The 10,411-nt window shown below is 50.7% G+C and overlaps 1 long non-coding RNA gene and 1 other non-coding gene across 2 annotated transcripts; both read left to right on the plus strand.

The window, feature by feature from the left end:
- The first annotated feature begins 6,340 nt into the window (after positions 1-6,340).
- LOC118606631 lies at positions 6,341-9,323 on the plus strand. Its single transcript, XR_004952560.1, has 2 exons — positions 6,341-6,409; positions 6,874-9,323. It is a non-coding gene; the product is annotated as an uncharacterized LOC118606631 (long non-coding RNA).
- Positions 6,393-6,464, plus strand: TRNAT-CGU. Its single transcript has one exon. It is a non-coding gene; the product is annotated as a tRNA-Thr (tRNA).
- Positions 9,324-10,411: the final 1,088 nt, after the last annotated feature.

A 10,411-nucleotide genomic window follows, 5' to 3' on the forward strand; every position in this document is an offset into this window, starting at 1 on the left:
CGGCTTTTTAAGAACCGCGAAATGAGACGGAACGACAACAAAATGTTTCTGATAAACTCTTATTCATGTGTCTGGAAAAAATTCCAACGTGTATGTAACAGAACGAGGAGAAAGGAAAAAGTCGTATTTCGCGTTCGACATTTTTACATTTGCGTCTCACATTTACATGTACGGTTTTACAGCACTGAAGGAAATCCACGAGGGGAAAACGCGAAAGCTTTGCTCGTCTCTGTAAGTCAGTTTATTATCACGTGTGCCCTCATCCCCTTCCACCCAGTTATCTTTTCACGTTGCCAAGAACAGCCCTGGGAATAGTCGCCTCCCACGCCTCATGCCGAGGATATGATAATTGGCGTCTGATGATGGGAAATGACATTTTTAAATAGCACTTTGAACTTCATATCGTACACTTCATCTTTAACTGTGTATACACTGCTTCGACTCCTAAATTTTCTGAAGGGGGAAGGCAGAGGTGTGGGAGATGGCCCAACAGCAAGAATTAATCATCAAAACTTTGCACTGGTTAAAAACAACTTTGGAACCCATCGGGTCAAGTGTCACTTATATAACAGTGACCTTAAAATACAAGGCCTAGCAAAAGGTCATGATATACCTATTTGTCTATCAAAATGACATTCTGGTTTATGTGAGTAAAGATTTGAGTTTTTCTAATATCGAGTATGCTAATAAATCTAAAGGAAATAAGTGATTCTTTGTTGTATTGAGAAACACATACCATGTGCCATTCATGTGTGAGATGCTGATAATACTTTACAGAAAGAGATAACTTTTGTGAAGGAACCAATTTGGGCATTCGCATATTGTTTCTTGCAAGCTCGTAATACTGAAAAGAACCCAAGGAATTTGCTCAGTTTGACACTGGCACACTCGTACCCACGACATATCTCTACCAGCTGGGCAGACCTCGGCCATGCAGTCGCACAAAGTGTGTGGCTGATTGTCTCTGCTTCATCCCAACTAACCCTGCACATAAACATTTATGCACAAAGTGAAAAAAGAGAGACTTGGGGAAAAGCGAGTATTGCTCCTGTCAGCCAGGGGCACCGAGTGCCGGCTCACCCACAAGCAAGCAGGTGTTTGCAGAACTGTTTGCTGAAGGCTAAAACACAACAGAAAAGACATCTTAGGAAAGCAATGACCCTGACTCCTGTGCTAAAGAACCCTCCACACATACGCAGAGGGAGGCGCACGCAAAGATGCGGGAGAGGCTGTGTCTGTAATGAAGACAAATCAGAAACGACCTAGGTGGTCGGCATTCGGGGATTTATTAAAACCCCTGCCGCAGTCACTCAGCTGATTAGAATGCAGCAGTAAATCAGAATGAGCTAGAGTCATAGGGAATGGTAGGGCTGAACCTCTGGATGCCTTGAAGAGTTAAAATAAAATAAATAACTAAAAAGACGTGTCAAAAAACATGTCCAAGAGGATGCCATTGGGGGAGAAAAATCCCACCGAAACGCTACATTTCCTATGCATAAACATGTATCGGCACAAAAGCTAAGAAAACGACGTGGAAAGATCCACAGCAAACTCATCGGAGTGGTCCCTTCGGCACGCAGGACGCGGAGGGAGGCGGGAGGGGCGTGAGAGCTGGGGCGCTAGGCGTCCCCTGCTGGAGGCGGAGCGAATCATGAATGGCGGCTTGATTCTGGGCCCGGCTGCACCTCGGGTGATCTGGTTGACCTTTTTAGATCATCCGAAAAAAAAAAAAGGGGGGGGGGTACAAAAGAACGAGATTTCGTATGATTCATAGCTGTCGACTTGATCTTGTTCCGGCTCTGAAACGAACCAACGAGCACAGACTTTCCACGGTTAGAGGCTGATGCTAAGATTGCTCGGATGACTGCAGACCGATGCCACGTTTCTGCAGAACAATTTACTTTTCGTCTTTACAACATATTATGTGTGGTTGAGGCGACCCGTTGTTCCCCGGGAGACCTTCGCTTCGGCTGAACTTTGTCTCGGCGGCTGCGCAGGCGACGTGTCTCGCGTCCCTCATCTTGGGGCGTCTCACGGGGGCCCACGGCCGTCCTACACGTGGCAGGGATCCACGATTGGTGAGCACAGCTACCAAACATGGCAGCTACTCTCCCACTGAAAATCCCGGGAAACTCACAGAACGAGATGCCAAAGGAACGAATTCAGACTCCGAGGCTCGTAGGCCCCAGCAATGAACAACAGAAATACTCATGGGTTAGGAGAACTCGAGACAGCGCTTTCCCCTGAAGTCACCTCCACGGTCAGCGCAGTCCCCATCGAAATCCCAGCAGGCGTTTTGTGGAAACTGATGAAACGATTCTAAAAATCAAGGAGGAAACGCGAAGCACTAGGCGCGGGCACCGGTTTTGTAAAAGCGCAAAGTTGGAGGACTCACGACGCTTGATGTCAGTGCTCTCCGTAAAATTAAGTAATCGAGACTGTGGTGATTGGAATAAAGATCAACGTACAGACCAAGGGAACGCAACACAAACTCCGGGGATAGACGGGCCACACGCACACGGGGCCGGCTGAATGTTAACAGAAGTACCACCGCGGCTCCACGGGGACAGGGCAATCATTCCAACAAATGGTGCTGGATGTCTGTACGGGGGGGAAAAAAAAAAAAAAAACGACCAGCAAGCCCTACGTGACACCGCACACGAAAATTAACTCGAGACAGATCACAGAGCTAAACGTAAAAGCCAAAATGAAAAAAATTCTTCGTGACCTTGGTAGACAAAGATTTCTCAGCACACGAAAAGCATGATGCATAAAAGAAAAAAACACTGATAAAGTGGACTTCATCCAAATTAAAAGCTTCAGGACTTTGATGGACACCACCAAGAACATGAAAAGGCAAGCCACGGAGGAGAAGACATTCAGGATCCATCTGACGAAATGTGTCATGAACCCTGATGAACAACAGGAAGACAGACGAGCTCTGAAAATGGGCAAAAGATGTGAGCAGACGCTTCGTCGAAGACGGGACAGACGGATACCTTCGAGCACTCGGAACAGTGCTTCGCGTCATTCATTAGTCACCCGGGGAAATGCAAATCAAAACGAGACACCGCTGCGCGCTCGTTAGAAGAGCTGAAATTAAAAAGGCGGGCGTTGGAAGCGGGAGGCCACTGGGGCCCGTACAGTTCCGGTGGCCCGCACGGTGGCACCAGGTTTCCCTAGCGTGCCGGGCCCCGCCTAGCTCCTGAGGTGTCCAGTCTGCTCTGAACCACTGAGTGGGGCGCCCCGAGCGAGCGCGACGGGAGGGCCGTGCTGTCTGCCGTGGGTCTTTCCCGAAGTAAAGCCTTGATTCAGGTGATGAGTAAAAAGCCTTCTGTCATCATCAGCTCGGGCGACCTAAATATGCAAGGCTGGGTTCCCCCCGCCCCCCCCCCATACAAATGAATTCCTCCAAGTGGTTCTCAAAGCGAGGGTGGGGACCAGCGGCCTCTGCGTGGCCTGGGAGGGGCTTAGCAAGGCAGGGCCCCAGACTCCAGACCACCCCCCTCCTGCCCCGTCGGTCTGCATCCTCATGAGAGAGAGAGAGAAGCCTCTGAGGCCACAGCTGAGGCTCCACTGAGGAAACGCAGGAGAAAGCTGCTAGAACGCCCTGCGGGGAGGCAGCAGGAGCCGTCCCTGGAAAGAGTGAGTGTTCGGAGACATCTCAGTTCCCCAAGCAACCTCCGCTGGGGCCAAACAGCTCCAACGCTGCAGCTTGGTGGCGTCTGAGCCCTTCTCGGACCGCGGGAAAGGGCGCGGAGAAGTCAAAGCGCTCGAAACCTTCGCAGACCTTCAGGGGATCTGTTTGAAAACCTGATCGAAATTGTGACGTCCCTTTCCCAAGAACACGCACGCTCCCGTTTTACAGGCTCTTGGGGAATTCACAGACCTCCTGGTCTTGAATGCACATTAGGAATTCCTGCTTTGGGGACAGACACAGAGGTGCAGAAGAAAAAAAAGATTTAAAACTAATTTTTTTTTTTTCTAAAAGGGAAAAAAGTGAGGAAGTTTCGACACAACAGGAATGTAGATGCTTATAAATTATTCGATCTCGGCAGCTTAATTACACAGATGAAACAAGATCAAAAGTATTCCATCATGTCACCTGGCTTTGTCACCAGATCAGTTTTGACTCTTTCTCACTTAAAACGTCTCCTTCCCAGACTCCTCAAAGCACCGTCTGCTTCACCCAACCCTGGTTTCTCGCCCCAGCATTCGGGACGCCTGGAATTGGGTCACAATTATTTGTGTGCCATTGGGACCCACCTGTCCCAGAGACTCTGTATGGGCGAAGGAAACATTTCTTTCCATAAAAGCGAACGACGGAAAACTCCTTATCACTGAGAAGCCGAAAGTTTCTGCTTGATCGGGCAAGTTCAATGCCAAGACTGTCCTGGCACTGTGTTTGGCAGGCACTGATCAAGAGGGCCCCCAGAACCACACGGAGGACCACGTTGAAAGGAACCCCGCATGTTAACTCCTTCTGTAATACTTTCTAAGGGCCTACCTTGCACAAGCACCATTCTAAGATGCCAGGACAGGCCGATCCTCCATCCTGGTCCAAGGTCTATGGCCTCCCAGGGCTCTGCATACCTGTGAGATAAGTAGGGTCAGACCATTCAGCACCTGTGCTCTTTTAGGGCTCACAGAAGGTTGGAGGACCAGCTTCTCTCAGGCACCCCCAGACCCTGGATGCCTTGGGCATCCCACCTGCCCATCAAGGTACAGACACCCCTCCATCATTCGATTCCCTCTCATCCCTCAGAAGACAAAGCTGGAAGGAGTACCTGTTAGCTTCTGATTCCCACCCACCCACCTGCCAGTTCCTTCTAGGCTCAGCTTCCAAGTGAGTTTCTGGTTTGCTAATTTCTTTCACTTTCTATAAGCCCATGTCACCTCTGCACCATAATTTCAATAATTCGATGAACACCAAAAAAAGGAGAGGGACAGCAGAACCAATTTTATCATCGACTAGTCGGAAGCAATGCTCAGTAGTGCATGTTTTAATTCTAAAAATGTTCTTTTCTTTTCTTTTTTTTTTTAATTCAGGAGCTGCAGTGAGGTTTGCATGCTGATCTCAAACTCTCTGGGCACAGTGTCTCAGGGCCCCTGTCCCAGTGTTTGAGGGTAAATGTCAGGGCCTTTTCCAATCCCCTGCCCAAACCTTGACATTGAAAACAACTTGGTGAAAACAACTTCCTGGTATTTTTTAAGTTTCCTATTTGCTTACACCCTGCCTGGTGGGCTGTGGACATTTGAAATAAATGTCTCCATAGGGGGCATCACCGGTGCCAGACAGCAAAGAGGCATATAGCAGAATGTTCTGTGCATCAAAGAAAAAACTGCACAGCAACCCAAGGCCCAACTGCTGAAACTGGTTAAATCAACTGTGATACAGCCACTCAGTGGAAAATCATACAGCTACAACCTATCCGTGCATAACAATATAATATGCTGTAGTATATATAACTTGCTATATACAATATCACATTATATGAATGAATAGAAATTGATTATATTTATTAAATATGTACTATTCATTGCGATATTTTATTATGTACAAGTCATTGTAGTAGTGAACACATTATATACATTAATACGTGAAAAATCAAATGGCAGAGAACTGTAAAGTCATCCCATTTGGCTTGAAATAAAAGAGCACGTTTGAATCTATACATTGGAAGATGCAGATCAATTATCTGGAGCAGTGGGGCTCAGCCGTTCCCGCGCATCGATATCACCCCGAAAACGCAGACCGCTGGGCTGCAGCGGCAGGTCTGGGCGAGCGGGAGACGCCGCCGTTCTAACTCGCTCCCATCGGGGGTAAGCGGAGCTTTGGGCTTTTAATTTCAGAAAACTTACGCATTCATTCAACAACGCTTGCAGAGCGCCTGCAGGGTGCAGGGCAGCCGGGGACCGCCCGCGGGGTGTGGGGGATGGGGGCGGCTGGTAACGAGAACGGCCACCATTCCTCCACCTCCCAGTTGATTCCCCTCGACCCAGAGGGGAAACTCAGGCTCCGAGGTCGCGGACGGACTCCGGCGGAGCTGGGTTTCGAACCCCAGGACCTGAGACGCGGGGAGCATCCCGCCTGCCCCCCGGGTTCCGGATACGCCTCCTGACGTGGCCATGGCGGTGGGGGGTGGGGGGCACTCCGGGGAGGCCGCGCTCAGGGGCACCGGGCCAGGGAGATCGCGGTCAGGTCCGCGGGGAGCGGCCGCCCCGCCTTAAGCGGCTGGCGCTGCGCGGCGAGGGGCGGGGCGTGAGGGCCCAGCGGCGGCGGCGCTCACGTTCGCGCTCGCGCTCGCGCTCGTGCTCGTGCTCGTTCCCGCGAGACTGGCGCACGGGAGCAGCGCCAGGATAGAGGATCGCCGAGCAGTCCCCGTAACGCAGGCGCGGTGGCCAAGTGGTAAGGCGTCGGTCTCGTAAACCGAAGATCACGGGTTCGAACCCCGTCCGTGCCTGCCGCTTGGGTCCCCTTTGCTGGGGAGACTTTTTAGGAGTGGGGACCACCCCTCCGGAGGGTTCGCCCGCAGTTTGCATCTCCCCGATTCCGCGTTCAGATCCTCGCTCCCCGCTACCACTGGACCAACTGTTTTCACCAGTTCGGTTGCAAACTCTCCTCCCTCCCTCCCGGTTCGGGTGGCGCGGCCGGGACACCGACAGACTTGGCCCGGGGACTTCGAGCTCCCTGGGCGCCTGGTGCTCTGGGGGAGGAGGTGGAGGGCTCTGGGCAGGATGGGGTTGCAAACTCCAGTGCCCCAGGGGTCACCTGGAATCAGTGTCCCCCTCGCGAAGGCCCAACACCCTTCTGGCAAGACACTCAGCCACTAAGCGTTTTCTGCACCCTGAGGTCTCGTCTGTCCTCCGCAGGGCGCCCTGCCGCTGCCGGACGCCGGGCCCCCGCCCGCAGTCAGCAGAAGGAAATCCCTTGCGGCTCCCGCACCAGGGGGAGAGGAAGCCCTGCGCCTCCGTTCGCCCCGCAGTGCAATGGGGCGCAGCAGCCGCCAGGGACAGGCCTCTGGAGCACCGCACCTGTTTGCGTCCCACCACCGGCCTCTCGGAGGCATGGACGGAGATTTCGCGATGACCTCAACCGACCCCCAGGAGCTGGCGTGCTGCAGGGGCTGAAAACCAGCCTCCCCTAAAGGGGACTGAGACTCCTATCTGGAAGGCCCCGTCCGCGGAGCCCGCGGTGTACCTTCCCCGGGGAACCAGCCAGACTGGGCCTGGGGGTGCAGGGAAGAGGGGGAGAGAGGGAAGTGATGGCGGGAGGAGGGATGGGGAGGGGACTCTGGCAGGAGCGACCCGTGAGGAGGAGCTCCGACTCTCACACTGGAGGTGCATCGGCACCCCTGGGGGACTTATTAAAGCACGACTGGCCGGACCCCTCCTGAGCGGCCGCATTCAGGACTCAGGTCTCACTCCCCCGGGGGTACTGATGCTGCCAGCATGTGGACCACACGAAGCACACGCACTCTTCCGAAGACAGCCGTCGTCCAAAGCCACGTCCTGAGCCCAGGAGCACGTGCGTTTGCGCGTACACGAACATGTAAGACACATAGATCGATCGTGAACGCTAGTGCTTCTCGCGCTTCAACCTGGGGATCGCGTTAAAAAGCGGGTTCTGACTGTGTGGGTCGAGGGTGGAGCCCGAGACTCTGCATTTCTAACTTGCCTCTGGGCGACGCTGGTGAGGCTGGTCCCCGCCCTCACTGTGTAGCCAGGGAAGAGAAGGATCCACACCAAGTAACAGGTAAAAGGCCTCCTTCACCTCTTACCCAGTAAACTTTTACATTCTTTGTTTTTCCTGCAAGATGACTGTATTACAAGTGTGATTTTTTCCCCCCAGAAATCACCTACAAAGCCCACAAACACAAAGATAACCTATTAGAATGCAGGCAAATCAGAACCATCGAGAATTAGCACAGATAAAATGATTAAACGTTCTCTTTTCTCCACTAAGGCCGTCTACTCGTTTCTTTAAGAAGTGTCACAAAAGAACGCTTACTTTCCTCCCCGTTAAAAATTACAAATAAAAAAGACCACACTGCCCCCCACAGGTAGGCCATTTTTTCTGGGAAGTCTGTCCACACAGATTATCCCGTCCTTCCCAAAGAAATGAAGCGGCACTCCCCTATGACAGCTTAGGACAGAGCCCACCCTCATCCTCCCCTACCACTGTTCATGCTTCACCCTACAAAGGTGCTGCACCCTGTGTCCCAAGTAAGAATGGACTTTCGAAAAAGGCAGTTTACAGAATGTACTGTAGTACCATCTATGTCCCCCTTTCTCATTGCACAAAGTAGCTAAGGTATATACTCATGTGTGGACACCTGCTTGCTGTTTTGTTTGTTTTGTTTTTAAGCCTAGAAGATCACACATGAATCTCAAAACTGTCACGTCCGGTTGAAATCTGGGGGTGCCGCGGAGCTGTTAAAACCAGTTTTGGCGCAGACTGCAGAATCAGAAACGCCAGAGCAAAACCCTCTGTTTGGGTCCTGCTGACTCTTGAATGAGTAAAGCCAATCATGTGTCTGAATAATCAAGACGTTTTATGTTGATTTAAGCCGCTTGTGTTCATGAATATTTAAAGCTGTGTTTGGATTTCTCTAACTTTTGTATGAATTTCATGCCTGGAAGTCACCTTGAAGTCAGGAGTCTTTGTTCTGAGAAAAATCACTCTCCGATCTCCCCTAAATATGTAAAGGGAAGATAAGAAGGTCCCCAACGAGAGATAAGTAAATGTAACTGAGACCTCCCCGTGCAAACCTGGCCACTGGGGAACGAGTGGATTTGCACAAGGAGCCCAGGGCTTCCTGGGGAAGAAGAAATTAAACTCTTCCAACCCATCTCTCCGTAATTCAGTTAGGGAGATCTGTAAGAGATAGATCATGATAGTCAGTGGCAGAAAAAGGGTGAGTAGGACTTTGAAACCGAAGAGAGCCCGGGATGCTAGCATTAGCAAAAGACAGGACTGTGTGTGTCAACAGAGGCTGCGCAGGAGCAAGTTTCAACAGCGCCACCTTGTGGCAGCATGACGCAAGAGCAGCGCTGGATCGATTCTCTTCCCCACACCTACCAGGAACTGGGGGTCGCCAGGGACCCACCACTGAACCTTCTGTGCCTCAGTATCTCCCCCATTCTAAGACTGGAACAACACACATTCACCCACTTCCCCTCTCATGCAGTTCGTCTGACAACAACAATGTAAACATCCGCTTGCCAGGATGTCAATGTGATCCACTGCATTACGGGCAGTCATCAAAAAGAACGATTGGTTGATCTGAGGGGTGATAATGAGATACCATTCAGTGAGAATAGTTGGTGTCCTGTCGTTTGTTATTTCTTATACTGCTTTATTGAGGTATAATTGATATACCAAAAAACTTTACATATTTAATGTATATAACTTGGTGAGTTTGGACATATGTGGTACTAGGACCAGAGCAAAGGTAACGATCATATCTGTCACCTTCAAGTGCCCTGTGTCCCTTTGCTTTTATTTGCATATGTGATAGAACACGTAACATGACATCGACCCTCTTCATAAATTTAAGTACACAGTACAGTATTATTAGCTCTAGGCACTATGTTATCCAGCAGATGTCTTTAGCTGATTCCCGTGTTTGTAAAAATAAATAAGCGGATTATCAATACTTGTATGGAGATATATATATATCTATAGATATAGATTTCTCAGAATTTGAAGACAGTCCACCCCCCACACGGAAGTTTCCATGTCATGCTGTTGACCACAAATACCTCCAGGTGGGATGAGAGATGGAGAGGAATTGCAGAAAAAAGTTGCTGATTTGTTTCCCTAATAGCATGGCATCAGAAAGAGAATCTATGTTACTTTTGGAGTCACTGTTTTTTTGCAACACAAACTTGTAACATTAACGACTGAAAAAAAAAAAAAAAGCGTAAAGAGCAAACAGATGTCAGGGCTCCGGAGAGCGCAGGTGTTAACTCAGAGCTGGCGCTGGTCCGTGAGATGCCAGGTGGTGCAGGGGAAAAGCTCGCCCTCGTCATCCGAACTGACCCTCTCCGAGGAGAGGCCTCCAGGCCGCTGCTCTGGCACATCTCCCATCCGGGCTGACATCACGCGCTTAGAAAACCCATATCATAGCATAAAAAAAAAAACGGGACTCGTAATAAGGGAGCGAGCGGTCTGTCGTTGAGCACGAGCTGAGAACCACATTTCAAAACCAGAAGCGTATTTCAGGCACGAGTAGCACTTAAAAGAAAATATTGTGGCAGGCCCCTGGAAGCAGCAGACGTTGTTTATGTCACGTCGACTTGGGTTTTGCTTAGCAAATCACCAGCCCGGCGCGTGACGAGCGTTTCCTGAGACTGTGTTCGCTTCCGCCCCCACCCTGCCCTGTCAACTCAGGTGAGCAGACGTGAT

The sequence above is a fragment of the Rousettus aegyptiacus genome, unplaced genomic scaffold, assembly GCF_014176215.1.
Source record: "Rousettus aegyptiacus isolate mRouAeg1 unplaced genomic scaffold, mRouAeg1.p scaffold_m13_p_8, whole genome shotgun sequence".
In the NCBI taxonomy this organism is placed as follows: Eukaryota; Metazoa; Chordata; class Mammalia; order Chiroptera; family Pteropodidae; genus Rousettus; species Rousettus aegyptiacus.